The sequence below is a fragment of the Eptatretus burgeri genome, chromosome 6 (assembly GCF_056783735.1).
Source record: "Eptatretus burgeri isolate ZD-2024b chromosome 6, Ebu_testis_v1, whole genome shotgun sequence".
In the NCBI taxonomy this organism is placed as follows: Eukaryota; Metazoa; Chordata; class Myxini; order Myxiniformes; family Myxinidae; genus Eptatretus; species Eptatretus burgeri.
The window spans coordinates 72420674-72443688 of record NC_140966.1 but is presented as its reverse complement, the minus strand read 5'-3'; the positions used below and the strand labels follow the sequence as shown (position 1 = coordinate 72443688).

At 48.0% G+C, this 23015-nt stretch overlaps 1 protein-coding gene across 9 annotated transcripts in view; it reads left to right on the top strand.

The window, feature by feature from the left end:
• Nucleotides 1–23015, top strand: part of LOC147025040 (uncharacterized) — a 64190-nt gene that overhangs the window by 20543 nt on the left and 20632 nt on the right. For 8 of the 9 annotated variants that reach the window (XM_085885594.1, XM_085885592.1, XM_085885589.1 and 5 more), the window contains 2 exons: nucleotides 18156–18259; nucleotides 18574–18770. The gene's annotated coding sequence lies outside the window, so the exon portion shown is untranslated. The remainder of the gene's footprint in view (nucleotides 1–18155; nucleotides 18260–18573; nucleotides 18771–23015) is intronic. The other variant, XM_085885591.1, reaches the window with a different exon arrangement.

Genomic DNA, 23015 nt, shown 5'->3' with positions numbered 1-23015 from the left:
CACACACACACACACACACACACACACACACACACACACACACACACACACACACACACTGCTGGAATTATAGATAGATGACACGTCATAGTGTGTATATGTGTAAACTTTACAAGTGATAAATCATCATGCGTCCATGTGTAAATTTTACATGTCATACTGTTGCGAATCTGGAAGCCATGAGCACACAGACATTCAGGTTCCTATAACTTAGCTATTTAGATAAGTGTATGTTTTCTAGTTGGAATCCATCACCAAGTCTAATGGGTGAATAAATGTAAATGCACTGTACGTTATTTTAATAGTTAGGATTTTTACACCCCTCATAACAACAACAACACGTCTTCACCTCGCTTCCTCACACCGACACCATTGTATAGGTGTGTCCGACCACATACATGGGCGGAGTTTCCTCGGCCACCAGAGTTCCGACTCCGCCCCAGAGAGATGGAATGTTCCCCGCGACCAATGAGAGGCGAGACGTCTCAGACATCGACTTTCTCACGAACCCGGACCAATGGGAGACGAGACATCTCAGAGGTCTCTGTAAATTGTTTTTGTGCTGGCTCGTCACCGATACCTGGTCCACAACAAATTGGTGTCAGGAGTGGGATGCGTGTATTTTCCTTCACCTCCATAAATTTGCAGGACAGCGTCCGTCGGGACGCTCAGGCGTCGGGCCGCACAGCAAATCGACGAGGGCTCGCAGCTCCCGTCCGTACAGGAGCAGCGCCGAGCTACAGGCGGTGGCTCTGTGCTGGCTCGTGTGGTAGGCATTCAACAGATACAGGAGATGGTCGTCCAAGTCATCTGAACAGTCATCCTGGAGACTGTTTTTGTGTTCACTGTAAACATAGCAAGTGAAAAATTACAAGTTTCCGGATTCTATATGAAAAGTTGACTAAATTACACAATGACATACACTAAGAACCCATTTGCTCTGAGACAGATGATGGAAGGGACGTCATCAGAATTACCACTGCTGACTTCAAAACCACGTGGCGAACCAAAACTGACTTTGACAATCGAAGGCCGAGAGATTCCTTTCCTTGTGGACACGGGTGCGACTAAATCAACGATGATACGTCATTTGCCCAAACCAGGATGCTTACCACATCCTGCCCGGGCCGTGTACTTGGAGCGTGGGGTTTTTTTGCACCTCCATGGCGGTGATTTACGGTTTGCCCGTTCGTCCCTATTGGCGATACCAACGTCCCCTCCAATGTCCGATCCGCGCAGTCATGATGTCACCCTGCCAATCGCAACGAGCGCTCGCTTTCGGGGAATTCCCCACGCGGGACAACGTGCGCTGCTTCCCCGGCATTGGTGCCGCGAGATCCCCGGTGACGTCACTTGCCCACAGAACCTGCGCGGCTTGCCGTGCAGGTTAACACGAGCTCATCGTCCCGGGAACCCGCTCCGAGCGTTCCGCGAACAGAACACATGGCATGCAACACGTGATGCCCCGCACACGCGCCCACGTGGGAACCTGCGTGTTCCGAATTCATCCCGTAGTCGCCATTTTAACCGTCCATGCGACGGTCTTTTTCGAAACGCGGGATGTTCACGCGCCAGCTTCCTGAGTCGCGCTCGCCCAGGCCGCTCCGAAAACGAGGAACGGATCTTGGACGCCACGTTCCGTGGAGCCGGCGCAATTTGCATAATAAACCCGTCCACCGTCTGGGTTGGTCCGCGTACCGATTACTCACATGCCATGTTACTCACGCACGCCATGACACTCGTACCATACTCATCTTCTGACACACACTTCGACACATTCGCACCACTCATATAACCCCCCCCCCCACACGCACCGGGACAATCATGATGGGGAATAGTGTTACCACAAGCAATCCCAGGGTTTCTATACCCCCCAAGCTCTGCGTGCACTCGTTCACAGCACACATCCCCTCAACCTCGTTTGGCCCAATCGGAATCACTTCGTCGCGATCTGCTTCAAGGGGGCATATCGTCTCCCCTCGTCCCTGAAAGAAGCTATCCTGCTGCTCTCACCGTGTCACGAAACATTCCCCAAGCTTAACCCCATTGTCCCCTCTGAGCTCTACCTGTGTGTGCTCCTCTTCAGTTTCATAATTCTGCGTCTCCCTTTGTGTCTCTGTGACTTTTTCCGTCGTCCTCTCGCGTTCATTAGTTTCTTTTATTATAATAAAAGAAACTAATGTATAATATTATAATAATAAATAAAGATTATATAATATTTTATTATAATAAAAGAAACGCAGATAATTATCTGCGTCTCCGTCACCTCTTCGGGTTCTTCCGCCGTCCCTTCGTGTCTCACCCCACACGTTTCGGTGTCCCCATCAATTATGGCATCGCTCGTCCTCTCGACCTTACCTGTCGCCATCGCGGGCCGGACAGCCGTTACACTCCCCATCGTCGGTTCGGTCCCTCCACCACGTCGTGCCGCCATGATGCAGTCCATTGTCCGCATTTCGTCACGTGCAATCACCCTTATTGCCTTTTGCCCCGACTGGAGACTCAACCCCATGCTCTGCATCTCACCCTGCTGTGTTTGCATATCGCCCCTCATGTCATCCATTTTGCGCTCCATACTTTGCGCGCTCGCATCCATTTTGTTTTCCACTCTTTGTAATATCTCCCCAAACCGGCCCCAGTCAAACGGCCCTGATGAAGCTCGTCTTGGCTTGCAATGTCACGTGTTGGGAAGAGAATTTAAAATGCTCGTAATTTGCGGGATACGGGGGGCTTGCTCCCTTCACCCCTGATCCGAATCCGTGAATTTGTTGGAGACAGAGGGGTTCGAACCCTGCTCCTGAACACCAATTTGTTGTGGAATTGGTGTCCTGCAAATTTATGGAGGTGGAGGGGTTCGCATCCCACTCCTGACACCAATTTGTTGTGGACCTGGTATCGGCGACGAGCACGACCGCAAGGTGGGGCGGTAGGGTCGACTCCACCGAACACCCGGAATCTCGATCGTACCTTTCGGAAAACTTCGAGGGTACGGGTCCCTTACCGGACCGTGAATCGTCAATAATTTGACCACGAGTTACAGGGTTATTTGCCAATCTTCAAAATACCTCGAGATTCACGTGGCGAATTACCGAGTATTCACACCCTCGACGGCCCTAGTACGAGTCGAGCCATAAGCGTGCCTGACCCGTGCGCAACCCGAGCAGACGGTTGCCGAAGTCCCGTCGGACCCAATGCACTTTTACAGCGGCAACAGCCTTTGTAATTCACCAACACGCGCCGTGCTAAGCCAATGGAAGAAACACAGAAACAAGCTGATACATGAAACAAATGGATTTATTAACAATAGGGTAAAGGGGGAGCACGCAAGAAGCAGAGTTATCCGATTAAAGAGATGCACGGATGTACAGCAAGGCACTTAACAGTTCCTACTTAAAGACGGGCCCACAAATACACACACACACACACACACACACACACACACACACACACACACACACACACACACACACACACACACACACACACACACACACACACACACACACACACACACACACACACACACACACACACCCATGCAGACATGGACCTGTCCATCTCGTGTGGTTTGGACGAGCCGATTCGAACCAGGCACCAGCGAGAGGCGAGCAGAATCTCGACACCAGCGAGCCGCGATCAGGCGCCAGAGCCCCGCTCAGCGCTCATGCCGACAACTAAACCTCTCCTCTGTATCCCAAACTGTAGAGAAGGCAGGAGGTTTCTCTGCCACTTCTCCAAGTCCTTTTAGTTGAATATCAAAACGAGGGCTGATAACTCCACACTTGCTCATCTGCCCGTCAGATTGACCACAACCTTGTCTGCTTGATTTTCATCAACTATCTCAAAAGCTCTCCAGTTCACCGACAGAGAGACGGCGCGCAACCGACTTGCGGTTCTTGTGGAGGAAGGATCTCTCGTCCCAGTCCGATCGTGCCGCAACCTTATTCACGCTTGTCCAGGGGGAAGGGGATGCTTCCTCCCTCCCCACTTTCCCTCACTGGGCGGTTTTGGCGCGCAGAATCGCTCATCGCCCTGTTATTGGCCAAAACGAGCGGCAAGTCCGTCGATTGACCTGGAGACGTGGTGACGTCACGCGGACCACCATTCTCACCGTCGCGGGGTCTGATTGGCCGAGCGGTGGCCATCTCACTCGAAGCACGCTCATTGTTTGAGGGCCGCCGCGAGGCTCCTCCTTGAACTCCACCCACGTACGTGCGGACATGCACGCAGACAATGGCGTCGGTGTGAGGAAGCGAGGTGAATGCTGTTGTTGTAGTTATTGTTGATGTAAAAATAAAAGAAAACCCTAACTATCAAAATAACTTTGCAGCGCATGTACATTCAATTACCCAATAAACAAGGGAAAGGGAGCTATCTATCCACATTTACTTATCAAAATAACTGAGCTATAGGACCTGTATGTTGAGTGCCCATGGCTTCCAGATTCGAAACAATATCACGTGGTGTGGTGAACAAGTATCTGTGAGTGTAATGAACACACTCCATCTCATTTCATGGTTCTCTGGTACTCTGAAAGTAGAGAACACACCACGTGACTCAGTTACACGGTGTCCAAGTAATGTTCGACCTCCTCATACTTGGCTGTGATCATGAAATCTCCACACGTGATGGAAACCTGGTGTGTAGGTTTGGTGTGTGACGAGGACGAATCGATTCGATTTTGGTGAAGATCCAGATCCGGACCCAAGAATGTTAATTTTTTTTTTTTTTAGTGTTTCTTCACCATTTAGAGATATGGGGTCAAAAACGATGGAGACGACGATAGAGAACATTGTACTTTACGGTACTTCTACATATCGACGGTCTCTTGTGCCAGTGCGCATGCGCAGCCTGAGCCGGAGCCAGGGATGTTGTGGGCGTTTCGACCTGTTCAATACTTGTTTGATTATTGTCGTTCCACGCTAATAAAGTGGTCGAACAAATTGAACTCTGTTCTTATTTAGACGATATCTCAAATAGTTGTGGATGAGTTGGTCGGTGATTAAATTTTGGTTCGAACAGGTCTGGATGCAAGTCCGGCCTGTCAGTGGCCATTGGGACACAAAACGTAACGTGTTCAGCCTGGTGGAGGTGTGTAATTAACCACGAAGCATCGAGTGGTGTTTTATATCCCAGTCCACTCTGTGGAGACACAAGCGTACTATTTTCACCACACGGTTCCACGGGAGAGGATCAAAAGGTGAAGCGATTGGGTGACGCAGCATGACGTCATTGCGGAGCTCGAAAAAAAACCACGTTGATTTCCGAAGAAGATTTGAGTTCGTCAAAGCCGATTCGTCACACGGTTCGTTGACGTCTTCACGTCGGGTTTTCGCGTTTGAGATATCCTGCTCTTCACCACATCCCCCCTTCCACTTCATCACAACGAATCTTCCGCTGCGGTGGTTGAGGGACGGAACGCGTCCTTTTGGAGACCATTTGATCGTTCTCAGAGGGAAAATCGTGACCAGGCCTGAGGCTTTGAGTTGCCGGAGCGGGTGCTCGGGGCGGCCGCATATTGCCCGTCCTGGTCGTTGTGTGACCTTCCAGGAGCCTCCTGGGCGAATCTCTGGACCTTCTCCGAGCCCGTGTACCGAGGTGTGTGAATTATTATGGTGTGGACCAGGTCCAGCTCGTGCTGAGTAGGACGCGTGTGGTCAAAGAGCTCGGGGTTGAACGGATCGTCGGCAATTTAAACCCCGGGGTGGAGCCGTCTCTCGACCCTTCTGGCCTGGAGGGTGACCATGAAGACCATTCGCTCGGACTCCCACCACTCGCAGCTCTGGGTCACATCTCCAACGGACTGTGTGGGTCACCGGACGTCACCAGTTTCGTGAAGTACGAGGATCCGCCCGTGTCGTCCCAGGGTCCAAATCCGGGATGGACGGTCTCGGTGCCCCAACCAAGTGCGATTGTTCCACCCTCGTGGACCGAGTGTGCGATGTTGGCGACGTTCGCCGGAGGGGGTGTCTACCTGACTGTGACCGTGACTTATCTCCCACCGTCGAGTGCGGTGCTGGATGTGGTGACCGCGACGCATCCCGATGGACAGGGCCCCGAGCGATGCACTGCGGATACCCCGGCTGAGATGTCAGACGATCCACACAGCGGTGCCCAAAGATGGACGGAGGTGCCGATGACCATGTTCACGGGGGGGGGGGTTGGGGCCGAACACCGTGCTCATGGGAGGGCCGAAGATTGTGCTCATGAAAGGGCCGGAGACCGTGCACATGGGGGGGCGGGGGCTGAAGACCGTGTTCGTGGTATTGTCGAATATTGCGCCGACAGACCTGCATTTGGGGGACAACCCATCCCTGCAGCCTGGCCCCGTGGTGGCGTTGAATGTGGTGGGAAGGAGTTGTGAGGATTGTGACGAGCCTGCGATATTGTTGGAGTCCCGGATGGACTCGTGCATCGTGTCCGACCTGGAGCCGTCCTGGCCTGTCCAGCCACCGGTCCCGATACCGTTGGGCGCTACCCTGCCACGTGTGCTTGTGACCGGTGGTGGTGGAGTGGTAGGAGGTCCACAGTGTGTGGAGGAAGACAATCACTCTGTGAAGGACCCTTCTGTGCCCACACCGGAGACCAGCAAGAAGCAGGACGTGGAGGAAAAGGTGATATGGAGATTTTTGCTTCGGTCGACGTTACGATTTTTGATGGTTTGGTACAGAATCATCGTAGAAACTTCTGGTTTGCATCGCTACCTTCTCTGGAGACAGCTTTTATTTCACAAGGTCAGAGGTCAAGTTGACGATTTCGTAAGTACCAGTCTATGACTGCTTGTTTGTGTGTTTGTTACTTACGAAATCTAAAGATTTCGTAAGTATATTGATGACTTCCGTTTGTTTGTTTGTTTTTTTTTTGTTAGTTTGTTTGTTTGTAGGCACGATAACTCGAACGGAAAAAGCTACCAACGTCAAATTACACCACGTGATTCAGGAGGGTGATGGCTCGTGCTGATTAGATTTTGGTCAAAATCGGTCAACGGTCATGGTCACGGTGAGGTCAAACATAATTCCGTAAATTCACGTGGAGAAATGGAGTATTTTTGCTTCGCTCGACGTTACGAGTTCGTTTTAACTTCGATTTTAATTTTGTCTTCAGTTTTTGCGATCGCTAAGGACGCTTAAAACTCGGTTGTCGAAATTCTGGTAAAAATCGGATGTTTTGGAGACGTTTTAACTTTGTATAAAAAATATTTCACTCGACGCTTCACGGGTCGTCCCATGATGCAATGCGCTCGAGCAGACGCGTCGTTGAGTTACGTTAAGGTATAATTGCGTGGAGAAATGGAGATTTTTGCTTCGGTCGACGTTACGATTTTTGATGGTTTGATACAGAATCATCGTAGAAACTTCTGGTTTGCTTCGCTACCTTCTCTAGAGACAGCTTTTATTGGACAAGGTCAGAGGTCAAGTTGACGATTTCGTAAGTACCAGTCTATGACTGCTTGTTTGTTTGTTTGTAGGCACGATAACTAGAGAACGGAAGAAGCTACCAATGTCAAATTGCACCACGTGATTCAGGAGGGTGATGGCTAGTGCTGATTAGATTTTGGTCAAAATCGGTCAAAGGTCAAGGTCACAGTGAGGTCAAATATTCGATTTTTGATGGTTTGATACAGATAACTCGAACGGAAGAAGCTACCAATGTCAAATTACACCACATGATTCAGGAGGGTGATGGCTAGTGCTGATTAGATTTTGGTCAAAATCGGTCAAAGGTCAAGGTAACAGTGAGGTCAAACATTCGATTTTTGATGGTTTGGTACAGAATTATCGTATAAACTTTTGGTTTGCATCGCTACCTTCTCTGGAGACAGCTTTTATTAGACAAGGTCAGAGGTCAAGTTGACGATTTCGTAAGTACCAGTCTATGACTGCTTGTGATATTTCCTCAGTATATTGATGACTTCCGTCCTCTGTTTGTGTGTTTGTGTGTTTGTTTGTAGGCACAATAACTCGAGAACGGAAGAAGCCACCAATGTCAAATTACACCACGTGATTCAGGAGGGTGATGGCTCGCGCTGATTAGATTTTGGTCAAATCGGTCAAAGGTCAAGGTCACAGTAAGGTCAAACATTCGATTTTTGATGGTTTGGTACAGAATCATCGTAGAAACGCCTGGTTTGCTTCGCTACCTTCTCGAGAGACAGCTTTCATGAGACAAGGTCAGAGGATAAGTTGACGATTTCGTAAGTACCAGTCAATGACTGCTTGTGACTGACGAAATCTAAAGATTTCGTAAGTATATTGATGACTTCCGTCATCTGTTTGTGTGTGTGTGTGTTTGTTTGTTTGTAGGCACGATAACTCGAACGGTGGGAGCTACCAATGTCAAATTAGACCATGTGATTCAGGAGGGTGATGGCTAGCGCTGATTAGATTTTGGTCAAAATCGGTCAAAGGTCAAGGTCACAGTGAGGTCAAACATAATTCCGTAAATTCATTTGGAGAAATGGAGTATTTTTGCTTCGGTCGACGTTACGAGTTCGTTTTCACTTCGATTTTAATTTTGTCTTCGGTTTTTGCGATCGCTTAGGACGCTTTACACTCGGTTGTCAAAATTATGTTAAAAATCAGATGTTTTGGAGACGTTTTAAGGTTGTATAAAAAATATTTCACTCACCGAGTCATGGCTCATCACGTGGTGCAGCGCGCTCGAGCAGACGCGTCGTTGAGTCACGTAAAGGTTTTGCGTGTGAGCGCTGATGGTGTTTTCAATAAAGATGTTGTTTAAAAGTCATTTTTTATCCCAATAAAGGTTATCGTCGCATGCCTGACTCGCAAAGCTGTCGGATTATGTAAAGATTGTTGGTGGATGGCCGAATATTAGGATTTTGTGACTTTGATAAAATAATATTAAATAATTGCGTGGAGAAATGGAGATTTTTGCTTTGGTCAACGTTACGATTTTTGATGGTTTGGTACAGACTCATCGTATAAACTTCTGGTTTGCGGCACTACCTTCTCTCGAGAGAGAGCTTTTATTAGACAAGGTCAGAGGTCAAGTTGACGATTTCGTAAGTACCAATCGATGACTGCTTGTTTGTGTGTTTGTGTGCTTGTCGGCACGATAATTTGAGAACGGAAGAAGTCAAATTGATTCACAAAGTCAAATTGCACCACGTGATCCAGGAGGGTGTTGGCTCGCGCCGATTCGATTTTGGTCAAAATCCGTCAAAGGTCAAGGTAACAGTTTGGTGAAACATGCGATTTTAGATGTTTTGGTACAGAATCATTGTAGAAACGTCTGGTTTGCGTTGCTACCTTCTCAACAGACAGCTTTTATTAGACAAGGTCAGAGGTCTTGTTGACGATTTCGTAAGTCCCAGTCGATGACTGCTTGTTTTTTTTCTTACGAAATCTTTAGATTTCGTATTGATAACTTCCGTCCTCTGTTTGTGTGTTTGTTTGTCGGCAGGATAACTCAAGAACGGAAGAAGCTCCCAATGTCAAATTACACCACGTGATTCAGGAGGGTGATGGCTAGCGCTGATTAGATTTTGGTCAAAATCGGTCAAAGGTTAAGGTCACAGTGAGGTTCACATCCACAAAGCTCCCTTCTTCTCCTGCCCTCTCTCCTCCATCTCATCACTCCACCTCCTCAAATCCTCAACTGCCTTCTGCCCCCTCTCTTATTACTTCCCACGTTACCTCAACTCAGCAACACAGAGCCTTTTCTCCTCCTCATTCGGCCCCCTTCCTTAGCTATTCTGCAATCCCCCACACTCTTTCAACAACCCTCCTTACCTCCCCCCTCGTCCCTTGTCCTACCCTCCCCTCCCCCCCCCCCCCTGCACCCAAAGCCTCCTCCCCTACCTCTTCATTAAACATGTGGACCTCAAATATCCGGGGCCTTCGCTCAAACCTTTCAGATCTTTCCATACAGGTTGCCCCTGACAAACCAGACATAATCTGCCTAACAGAAACTTTCCTCCCCAAAGACATGTCTGACTCCCAAGTATCTCTCCCTGGTTACTCCCTCCCCCGGTATGACAGACCTGAGCCTCGTCCTGGTGGAGGAGTTGCTCTCTTCATCAAAGACGCTATTCCTCACTCTCCATGCACTGCCCTCACTCCCCCACACCCCCAGGAATACCTCTGGCTACGGCTTCCCCTCCACTCCCACCTCATGTTTATATGTGTACTGTACCGTCCACCGAACAGTGATGACTCCATCCACACCTCACTATCCGAAAACATGGACCATCTTCTATCTTCTCATCCAAACTCTCTCTTCCTCATATTTGGCGACTTCAATTGTCATCATGCCAGTTGGCGAGGTGTGGGGACCTCTCTCACCTTTCATGGCACCTCAGCAAAAGCTTTCTACGACTCATTGGGACTGACTCAATCGGTCAACTTCCCGACCCGGATCTCAACCAATGGCACTCCATCTCTTCTGGATTTGATTTTGACAAATTTCCCTGACAATATCTGCTGCTCTTACTATGCTCCAATCGGTTCTTCTGACCACGTCCTTGTCAAAGTGGACATCTCTCTGGCTATTATCAGAGAACCACCTCACCTCTGTCGAGTGTGGCATTTTACTCAAGGCGACTGGCAGGGTCTCCAAGCAGCCATCAAACTTATAGACTGGTCTCCAATCGCTACTCTCTCTCCAACATCAACTCATCCTGGGAATTCTTTCAAAGAAACTTTCTCTCCCTCATGCACAGATTTATCCCCTCTCGTCTTCAGTTGTCCTACCCTTCCTCCCGCCCTTGGTTCGCTGAAGCTTGTGGTGAGGCAGTTTTCCGAAAACAACTTGCCTTTGCCTCATGGAAAGCAAACCCAACTGAGGGCAATCTCAGTTCCTTCCATGAAGCTCGGAACAAGTGTATATCTTCCCTCAGGAGAGCCAGAAAACAACATCTTTCTAATCTCAAGTCTGAACTCTCAAACCTCTCTCCCTCCTCAAAATCCTGGTGGCATCTAATCAAATCTGTTTCTGGTGTATGTTCCCCCTCCATCTCCTCCCTCACCTCAAAAGTCCGCACTGCTGATACCACACGTGAAAAAGGTGAATGCCTCACCTCAGTGTTTGCAGCTCAATCTTGTGTCCAAAACCCATCGCTTTCTCTACCCACCTTACACAGTCACACCCAACTGTCCCTGGACTTTGTGTCCTTTTCTCCTGACAAGGTGGAGAGCTTGCTGTCAAACCTCGACTTAAATTCTGCAACCGGTCCAGACGGCATCAGCCCACATGTCCTCAAAGCTTGCTCTTCTGCTCTTGCTCACCCTCTCTCTGTTCTATTCACCCTCTCATTTGCTCAAGGTCATCTGCCATCTGCTTGGAAATCAGCAAACATCAATGCCTTGCACAAAAAGGTGCAAAAACAGAACCCTGCAACTGCAGAACAATCAGCCTTCTATCTATCATCAGCAAGGTTATGGAATCCATCATCGCTTCATACATTAAATCCTTCCTCTTCTCCAATGGCTTGATTTCCGATGATCAATTTGGTTTCAGACCAGGTCACTCTACCCTGAATATGCTGCTTCTGCTCTCCCAACAATGGATGGAGGTCCTCAATGCCAGACAGGAAATCCGAGCCATATCCCTGGACATATCACGTGCTTTTGACACAGTCTGTCACCCTGCCTTGCTCACCGAACTCTCTTCCTATGTTATCCAAGGCCATCTCCACTCATGATTCACAGACTTCCTCTCCTGTCGCAGTCAACGTGTGGCCCAAAATGGAGTTCTTTCATCCCCTCTTCCTGTCCAGGCTGGAGTTCCTCAAGGTAGCCTTCTGGGCCCTGTTCTTTTTCTGGTTTTCATCAATGATCTCTCCGACTCTGGAAAATCCTCAATATCTCTTTGCTGATGACTCCACACTCTGCGGTACCATCGGTCATCCCTCAGACCGGCAAGCAGCAGCTTCTTCGCTCACTGCAGATCTGGATAAAATCACAAACTGGTCCAACACGTGGAACATGTCTTTCAATCTGGACAAATCTCAAGTCTTTTTGAAAGGACCGTTTAGAACCCCCCCCCCCCCCCATCCACTTTCTCAACAACCCTCTGGAAGAAGTTCTTTCTTTCAAGCTTCTGGGTCTCACTATCTGCCATGACCTTTCCTGGGAAAGCCACATTTCAAACCTTGCCTCCAAAGCCATTCGCCGACTGGGAATCCTCCGTCATGCAAAGTCCTTCCTCGGCCCTCCTGAGCTCCTGACCACTAAAAAAGCTTTTGTCTGCAGCCTCATGGAGTGCTGCTCTCCCCTCTGGGCTGGTGCTCCTGCCTCCCACCTTTCTCAGCTTCATGCTGCAGAAACCAAGGCATTTCGGATCATTGGCATCTCCCGCAATGAGGCTGAGTCTTTGGGCCTCTTACTCAATCACCGCAGGTTGGTCGGTGGTCTTTCTGTCTTCTACCATCTCCTCTCCAGCCTCGCCCTCTCCCCCTGCTCCCTCTGCGATTTGTCCCCACCACATTTCCACAGGGCGCTCAAGGTCTGCCAACAACCCCCTTCTGGTAAAACTCCCAAAATCATGAATCACTGCTCACCTTCACTTTCATTCCTCTTTTTTCTCGCCTTTGGAATAAAATCCCTCACTCTATTCTTTCCCATTCTTCCCTCCAGGCTTTTAAAACAGCTGTTCACCACCACCTCTTATCATCTCCCATCCAAATCCTCTTATCTTTTTTACCCCCGATAATCCACCCAAGCCCACTTCCTTAAATTCCTTGCTTTCCTTCCTGCAAGTCCCTGTAAATGTAATGTCCATCTTCTATTCCTTATTTTCCCCATCCCATCCCTCTCCCTTCCACAGATCTCCTTCCCACTCCCTCCCCTCTTGTCTCATGCCCCCTTACTGTGCGTTGTATGTTAGCTCTCACACGAGCCTCGACAAGGTATACAAAAAAAAAAAAGACCTCCCAATTGACTCGTATTATGACTTGGAAAAACTGGGAACCAACAGCGATCTCTGATCGCAGCCCTCTTATTAAACAAAGTAAATCGTAAATATTTGATCAGTTTCTAAAACGATGAATACAATTATGGGCACAGGGGCGGCGTATGACAACTCCCCCCTCCGTCAAATTCCCTCCCCGACCCCAGCCAATCTGCACACCATCATGGCGGATCGGCTGCGCCGAGTTCATTTGAAATGAGCCAGTTGATGGCAATGCTGGCAGGAATGAATAGCGAAATGAAGGAAAATGCATGCAAAATGGATGCGATGGGAAACAAAATGTATGCAAACACGCAGGATTTTCAAAGCCGAATGGATGACATGAAGGGCAATATGGATGCAAATATGCAAACACTGCAGGGTGAGATGCAGTGCATGGGGTTGAACCTCCAGGCAGGGCAAGAGGAAATGCAGACAGGCAGAAGAGGCATAATGGCGCCTGCGCGTGGCGAAACGCGGACAATGGAGTGCATCATGGCGACACCACGTGGCAGAGTGACCGAACCGACAGGGAGTGTGTGATGTGTCCGGCCCGCGATGGATACGGGTGAGGTCGGGATGAGAAGAGACGCCGTCACGATAATTGGGGAGACAAATTAATAAACACGAGGAGACAACGGAAATGAAAACAGAGACACAAGGAGAAACACAGGAATTAAAAGAAATACGGGAGATAGATCAGGTGACGGAGACGCAGACATCCAAAGAGGGCAACAAATTGGATGAGGAAATTGACGAGCACACACAGGTCGAGCAAAGGAGGCACAATGGGGTTGAGCTTGGGGAAGGTGTCGTGACCCGGTGCGAGCAGCAGGATAGCCTCCTTAAGGAACAAGGGGACACGCTATGCCCCCTTGAAGCAGATCGCGATGAGGTGAGTCCGGTCGTGCCGAATGACGTAGAGGGGATGGCTGATGTTGACTGGTGTTCGCGGAGCTTGGGGGTACAGAGATCCCGGGACCCCTTGAGTGAACACGATTCCCCGAAGTGATTGTCCCGGTGTGCGTGGTTAAGAGTGTGTCGGAAGGTGTGTATAGCATGAGTGAAATAGCGTGCGTGAAACGCAGACGGATCCAGACGGGAGACACGAATGGCGAGCCTGGAGGGCCGCATAGGGTTATTTCGGTGACTGCGCCGGTTTCATGGGATGCCGCGTACGAGGCCCGCTCGGAATTTGGTGAATGGCCCTCGCATGCGCGTCTTCCTGGAGGGTTTTCGGCGTGGGAACGTCCTGCGTTTCAGGAAAGACCGTCGCGCGGACGGTTAAAATGGCTGCGAGTGATTGAATTTGGAACGGGCGGGTTCCCACGTGGGCGCGTGTTCGGGGCATCACGTGTTGCATACCGCGTGTTTTGTTCGCGGAACATGCGGAGCGGGTTTCGGGATGATGCGCGCGTGCTGGCCAGCACGGAAAACCGCGCAGGCTCGTTGCGCGGGTAACGTCACCGGGAATCTCGCGGCACGAATATCGGGCAAACGGCACACATCATCCCGCGTGGGGAATTCCCCGAGAGTGATTGCTTGTTGGAATGTGCAGGGTGACGTCATGGCTGCACTGATCGGCCGTCGGAGGGGACGTCGGTGTCGCCCAGAGGGACGAACGGGCATGCCGTAAACCGCCACCATGGCGGTGCAAAATAAAAGAAAAAAAAAGTCTCGCTTCCAGTACAGGGCCCTGTTTGGGCAAAGGAAGCACTCGTTAGTGGGATGGGTTGGCGTTGGTGAGACCGGCTTCATGGGGACATGAGTTGTTCCTCATGGAGCACGTGCAATGGGTTCGTTGGAGGGAGATTTGGAGAGATTAAGAAAATGGATTTTTGGCTTTCTGGGAGACAAGGACAGACATGAAATGTGTTGTGGGGACATAGCTTAGCTACGTAGATTAAAAGGAATGTGCATTAGTTTAAGGGATGACGAGATAGTTTGGGGAATTTAGCGAGAAGAATGGCAGTGTTGAGTGATGGAGAAATGGAAAAAGAGAAACCTGTTGAATGAATGGCTCAGCGGGCCCGAGTGTTTGAGTGGAGCGAGTGTGGAATGCATGGTGTGAATGACTGATTGGGGGGAGGAGTGATTCCCACCCAAGTGACCATGGGGTCAGTTTAATGTTGGTTAGTGAGTTAGTTAAATTTACAAAAAGGAGGTCGTTTTGTTGTTGATGTTGAGTGAAGGCACGATACCCATTTGGAGGAGTGCAGGACTAAAATTGACCGGCTGGGAGCGTGACTTGGGAAGGTGAGTACCGAGTAGTGGGCACCCCGGGCACTGAAATAGTCACCCATAGTAGGCCAAGGGTCCAAGGGACCGGCATAGTGTCCTGGGCATGGGCGGCCTGCGGATCGGGACCCGGAGCACCAAAGATGCCAAGTGGGCATGGAAGGGGGGCAATGCCAGGAAGGGCAACCACCCTTGTTCATAGGGAGCAGGTAGGCTCGGAGACAGCCTCAGGGCCCGGGGGTGCCATGGTTGGAGTTTGGCAGAGGGGGAATCCCTGCCAAGTGAGCCACGCTGCCCAGCCACGAAATTGTGAAAGGGCATGATTGAAAATTCGAGGGCTCGGCCCAAATTTATAATGGACACCAACAGGTGATGGGAACCATGGTTGTCAGAACCCATAGTTCAAAAGAGACAGGCGTTTTGGAAAGCCCCGTGGTAGTTTAAAGTTAATTAAAAGTAGGATAGATAGGAAATGTACCCTTTCGAACCATCCATCCCTTCACTCTCTGTTGGCTGCTGGACCCACCTTGGTTGATTGCTGAAATCTGAAGGATGCCATTCTGAGGCTTGTTGGGCCTCGAGACAGGACGCTAGTCTCTCCCTATTCCCCTCCAAAATGAGAATGTAGGGGTTGGGAGTACGCTCGGTTGACAGGATAGGTTAGCTGGACAAAGATGACAAAGATGACAAAGATGACAAAGGGCGTTGGGGAGACATAATGATAAAAAAAATAATAAAAAAGGGAATAAATTTGGTTTGTTACAAATTAAGGGAGTGGGTATGGACAGAGACAGGCAAAGGCGATAGGTTGGGGGGGGGGACAGTAGGGTAGGTCCGAGCCCGTTTTTGGAGCAGCCGGCACCACCGCACTCCCTCCAGACCAACACTGAATGAGATCAGAGGCCGGCCAGCTTCACCTGCCGGCCTGTTGTACTGTATCGCCTGTTCCGCATGGCCTTGCCTTGCCTTGTTTGCCTGCCTCTGCCATGACCCCATGCCTGCTGCCCTATTTGCATTTGCCCCTGTGTTCATCATCCATCACCATGTGAGCCAGGATCGTCCAGTGTTTTGCAAGGACTGCCCTGCAGAGACTGCATTGGGCAACCTGGCTACCTCTTCAAATGGCCTGTGGGACGGTATATGGCATGCCGGGTTAAGGGGAGTTGTCTCCAGCAGCTGAAGACTAAAAAAAAAGAAGGTTCAGTGACAAAAGAGGGACCTTTTGAGCAGGCCCTGAAGATGTCTGACCTTCAGCTGCGGAACACTCACCCTCACAAAACTGTTAACTTTGCCGTGCCTTTTTCTCACAGATGCCAGGTCTTGGACCATGGTTAGTGTAAATAGATAAGTTAAGTATGTAAATAAGTTCTTAACCTACCTGCATGTTTGTCATAGCGCTGGCAATGTAGTCAAGTCATCTGAATGAGTCTCTTAGTTAGTTTCGCAGCGCATTCGGTTATTTATTTTTGGGACATGTATAAAAAGTCGCACTCAGGGATCCGAAGGTAAAATGTACTCGGGGAGAACTTACACATGCTGGTAAAATGAAAAATTTGACGACTCGGGACGAGTCTGTAAAAAGGGGAGGGGGTAGTGTTGCGAATCTGGAAGCCATAAGCACACAGACATTCAGGTTCCTATAGCTGAGTTATTTCGATAAGTATGTGTTTCAAGTTAGAATCCATCCCCTCGTCCAATGGGTGAATAAATGTAAATTCGCTGTCAAGTTATTTTAATAGTTACGTTTTCTTTTATTCAACAACACCAACGATAACACCAATGATAACAACTCCGAGAAATGGGTTGTGGCAGCCCCCACCCAATACTGAACAAACTGAATTCCATGCCCTAATATGGACATAAATCCGCTCGTGTGGGGGACTCAAAGAAATGGGATGCGACAGCCCCCACCGACGGCAAATGAGTCACGCCGGAAGCGAGCCGTGCCCGAGAGGGATAAGAATGGAAGAGAGAGACAAATTGTTTCTTCTTCTGAGTTCTTCTTGGTTCTTGTTCGTGGGTCTTGTTCGCTCTGTTCTGGTTCAGTTCTTTTGCTCTTCTTGGTTGGTGGTTCTTCGGGGGAATGGACGCAGCAGACTGTGAAGGATCGGGCTTCATCTCACCAGCGCGTGTTCCGGAGCGCGAGGGGATGCACCGGAACTCTGCAAGCTGTTCGCGGCTCGCGGTGGTCGGATTCAGCTCGCCTTCACTGGTGCCCGGTCCAAACAACTCGAAGACCACATGAGGAGGGCAGGTCCGAGGCAGAATCTGGTCTTCAGCCAGACTGTCCTCCGGGCTGGAGGTCCGAATAAAGACCATTGGTCTGATTCTTTGGGTGTGTGCGTATGTGTTTGTGGCACCAGTATAGTAAGTAGTGAATTGTAAATGTGTTCTTGTTGTACATACCTTGCATACGTGCTTAGTAATATTCGGTTTCACTCTGCCCTTATGTGCTTCCCTCATCCCCAATTGTGAATAAATACCCCGATTGTTCAATGTTTCAGCTCATTCGCGTCTATTCTCTCATTGGCTGAGTGTGCTGTGTGTTGGAAAATTAGCCAGGCCATTGCCGTCGTAACAGGATATTTTGGGACTGACAGAACTCGGCGATCAAACCGCTCAGATGGCACACGGAACAAGTACGCGAAGCAGCTCGTTCCGTATGGGTACCGTCGAGGGTGAATTTCCCCAGTAGGTTGGACCACGTGGGTATTTAGGTAAATTGAAATTGGCAATCGACCCGACCCCACGTGGTCTGTCTATTGGCGAGTTCGGTCCAAAAAGGGACCCGTACTTTTCTGAAGAAGTGCGATCTAAATTCCGGGTGATCGGTCAAGCCGACTCCACTGCTCCGTCTGGTGGTCGTGCTCGCAGCCGACGTCCGGCCCCACAACAATATCTCTCTCTTCATGAACACAATGTTTCAGCCGCACAGGTCGAGATTCTTAATCAATGGTTGATTGTTAATGAACGATTCAACGACATTACCCCCAAAAATGTACTTTCAGAGGAACTCAAATACGATGCGAGGAATAACGGCATGAGGAAGAGCGACAGAAGGATGATGAGCGAGGAGGAAGAACTACAAAACGACATCGAGAGCTACCAACAAGTAAGGGAGCGTTATCAAATGTGTCATGTTCACCTCCACACGTTCTGATGAATTGTAACACCTTCCAGGGGTCTTGCTGCGAAGGAGACATTTAGAAATGGCAGACTGCTTTGTAAGTTGTGAAATTCCACATTGCCTTTGCACCTTTAATCAGAGTTGATCCCATTTTGGAATTGAGAGGGACAACTCCATCATGTCTTGATGTTTTTTCAATGAGGATTTGAAGGAGTGCTCAATTGTGAGCTGTGTGGTTTTGAATTTCTTTTTCAAATGTGTCACCTTACTTTTCTCACCTCCACCCGACCTCACGCAAGGCTCACGAGATCATAATCGGACTCGCAGCCACTACCGACCCTGAGGCCCCCAGACCATGGATAACTCCATTGCCCTACTGGTTGTTAAGCAACCATGGATGCTGGCAAAAGCAATTGTACTGAGCGGGGTCATCCCGTCCACAGCCGTGTTACCTACTCGTTGGTGCAACTACCTGAGTTTGAGTGTATGTTGACAAGTATGTTGATCGCTTCCGTTTGTTTGTCTGTCTGCTCACCTTTCATCGCCGACCCACCTTCAATTGGAAAGTTTCACCTCGTTCTGTTCAGCCACTTCAGAGAAGAATATTTTTGTATTGTTTTATTTTAAACAATATGGCTGCTGAATTATGTGACCGATGATATCATGAAATTTTTTTTCTTGGACAATTTTATTCCTACATGACCCTCAAAAATTTTCATCCTGATCGGATGTGGCGTTCTGCATGTGCAATTACGACGTCAGAAGGTGGGCACGTATGACATCGTAAGAAAAATCACCTTTATTCCCCATGGGAAGTACTTGCTTTGTGCCAAGTTTCAATTTTTTTCCTTGGTGTGGTTTCAGATTTACAGAGGTCCAAAGTTTTTCCGTTTTTTAAATATGGCTGCCCCACCACGTGACCTATGACATCATAATTATCAACAAAACATTCTGCATGCAGAGTCTAACCAACGGTGAAAATTCAGCAGCCATTTTTGAATTTTTTTTTTTTTTTAAATAACTTCAAAAATCTTCTCTGAAGTCGCTGAACAGATCGAGGCAAAACTTCACAAGGAAATGTAACACAGGTGGAGGCCATTCAACCCATCATGCCTTCGAGAACACCATACTAATTTATCTACACAAGATCCAAGGAAGAAAATGCAAAAAAATGTTTTTAATTATTTTTTTAATGTTTTTATTTTTATGTTTTTATCATAATAATATTATTTTTATCATAATATTCATGTTTTTATTATTATTATTTTCTTCCCCTCAGGGGATGGGGCATGGGCTTGGTTAAAAACATCATCAACCACACAACACCCCTTGCCAAGACCCCCACCAACAGCACTCTGTACATGTGCACACAATCACCCAGCAATGCTGAACTTACCTAAAAGTCCTGTCAACATCCCGATACCCTTTTGTCTCGATAACTTGGTACCTATCTAATTCTCATTTAAACTTATCTCCTTTTTCTTCTGCCACGACCTTTCCTGGGAGGCCATTTCATGCATTAACTGCTCTCTGAGTAAAAGTTCACTGCCTTGCTACCATCTTTACTCTCAGCAATGGCCCCTGGTCCTATCATTGTCGACTGTTGAATAATCCATCTGTACTTATTTTGTCTATACCTTTCATTATCTCAAACATCTCCATCACATCTCCTCATAACCGCCTCCTTTGTAGCGAGTAACGCCCTGTCTACTTCAGCCGCTCCTCATGGCTGAGTCTAGCTCGGCCCAGAATCAATGGAGTCACCCTGCGCTGAACCTTCTCTGTGGCATCTTTGTCCTTCCTGAACTGTGTTGACCAAAACTGCACAAAATATTCGAGATGAGGCCTCACTAAATTCCTGTACAATGTTAACACCACCTCTTTCGATTTGAAAATGATCCCACTCTGAATACAACATAAAACCCTGTTTGTTTACCTGCAGCTGCCTGGAATTGTGCTGCCTGTTTCCCTCCTGAATCTATTACCACCCCCAGATCCTCCTGTGTGAGACGCTTCAAAATTACCCCTTGCATGCTGTAATCTCTAATTTCATTGTTTTTTTCCATCCCCAAGACCTAACACTTGCTCAGGTTAAATTCCATCTGCCAATCTTTTGTCCAATGTATGAAAGTATCAATACTTTCCTGAATCTGATCACCACCCCTCTGCTATCCACCATACCCCCAAGCTTTGTGTCATCTGCAAATTTGGAAAGCTGACTTCTTTACCCCATTATCCCAATCGTTGATGTAAATAATGAATGGTAATGGTCCGAGTTCTGATCCCTGAGGTACCCCGCTACTTACATCCTCCCAGCAATACATCCTCCCACTCACAGCCACTCTTTGCTTCCTACCACTAAAGGCCCGGTCCCACCTTGACGTTTTAGCCAACGTATGCCGATTTTTGAATTTTTTTTCTAAAACGCTGGCACACGTTGAATACGTTATGGGTAAGTTTTGATAACATTGAGAGCACGCTGAAACACTGCCATACGTCGTAGTATGCTGGCTTTAGACGTTGTACTTTTTGGTTGTCCTCAAATTTTTTCATGCTTGAAATTTCACAACGTATGCCGGCGTATGACTCACACGTTCCGCTACGCTGGCCACAAGTTGTATGCACGGTCTGCGATCGTTGACAGACGTCAACACATGCTACTTGTAAGTTAATCATAAGTTGAGACACACCGAGGTAATGTTTAACGTACCCGAAACTTATTTCTAACCTATGATAAACGTGTTGTTGGCACGTTACGCGATTGTTGCCACACATCGACAGACGTTACTTTTAAGTTACTCATAGGCTGAAAGATGTCGGTATAATGGATCGTTCTTGCGTCAGCGTTCACGGCCACGGCCAGGATACTTATTTGCAGCATTCTTCAAACTTTTCTTCGGCATGATGAGGATGTTCACACTTCGATGTCTAGCTTGGCTATGATTCCAATTGTCCATCGGCAGCGTCTATTTAAAATAGTCAAGTTTGAGCGTTTTAACACGTTCAGAAGAAACGCTTCAAATTTCAAAACCCCAGCGTCAAAAAACAAAGGCGAGTGACAGCAATTTAAATCGTTCATTGTAAACAATGAAAATAGCTGAGTGGTACCGTTTAAAAGTCGTTGAGTGTAAAAAAAATCGAATTGTTGAGCGCAAGCGTCTACTTTCAAGAGTGGGGTTTGAGCGATTTAGCACGTTCAATAGACACGATTAAAATTTCCGAGCGCCAGCGTCAAAAAACAAAGGCGAGTGACAGCAATTTAAATCGTTCATTGAAAACAATGAAAATAGCTGAGTGGTACCGTTTAAAAGTCGTTGAGTGTAAAAAAAATCCAATTGTTGAGCGCAAGCGTCTACTTTCAATAGTGGAGATGCAGCCATTTAAATTGTTGAGTGGCAGCCTATGAATAGCAAACCCTACGTCACCGGCAAAGATAAACTGCCGCACGATATGGATAAGTTAGGCTATCGTTGGGCATAGTTTGTGAACGCCGGCTTCACGATAATTATTCGTTGGTATATCGTATCTATAAGTAATCAAAGCGCTCTATGCACATTATTAGTTCATTGTGCATTTGTCCAACCCGTTATGAATAGACCTAAGTCGTAAAAACAAGCTATAGCTCATTGTTGAAAAAGCCCCATAAAAAAATAGCTGCGAAGAACTTCGAACAATGGTGAAAAGATGTCTCCTACCCGTGGACACGCGGACGCAAGGATGATCCATCATAACCCACACCTTCCCCCTCACACTCACCTACTACTGCCAACATGAACAAACTACTACTAATACTGATACTGATACTGATACTGTTACTGCTGACATGGACATCGACTCAAAAAGGACTCAAACACTGTTGGGTTCCCCTTTTATGAGCAGCATTTTTATATACCAATTCCCAAAACCGCTGGGAACACGTCTTTATATGGCAGTTGTAAGCTAGAAACACGTTCATTTATTTTTTTTTGTCGACCGGAGGACGTCATTGGAATACGTCTACACACGTCGATGTGTGTTGGGACTACGTAAAGAATTGGTTCAAAGCACGTCAAACATAAGTTAGAAATAAGTTTCGCGTAAAAAAGACATTACCGCGACGTGTTTCGACTTATGAGTAGCTTATAAGTAGCCTTTGTGGACGTGTGTAAGCGTCCACATATCGTGTGTAAAACTTATCCCCATCGCATGCGGAACGTGTCTCATACGCCGAGTACGTCCAAAAATTTTGAACATGTTCAAAATTTCTTGACGTACTCTACTTACTACGACGTATGATAGCGTACTTTAGCGTTCTACTCACATATACCAAACTTACTCGTACCGTATTTGACGTGCCCCAACGTTTTAGACACATTTTTCTTCGGTCGGCATACGCTGGCAAGATCGCCAAGGTGTGACCGCGATGTTGTCACTTCCATTTCTACGGCAGTTATGATTTGAATCGTTGTGCGTCAGCCTTTTAATAGGCTACGTCACGACATTGTCGGCGATGCGTGCAACGCGCTATGCCTAAGTTAGACTATCGTTGGGCATCGGTTGTGTAGGCAGACAACAGGTTCAGCATTCATTGGTATAAGTTATCCATAACACAACGAAACGTTCTGTGTCCGTTACCAATGCGTTATACAGAAGACCAAGTCGCTATGAATACGTCCAAATCTTTAAAAAAAAACATCAAAAGTTCAACGTAAGCCAGCGTTTTACATACATTTTAATACGTTGCCATCGCCTGCTAAAACGT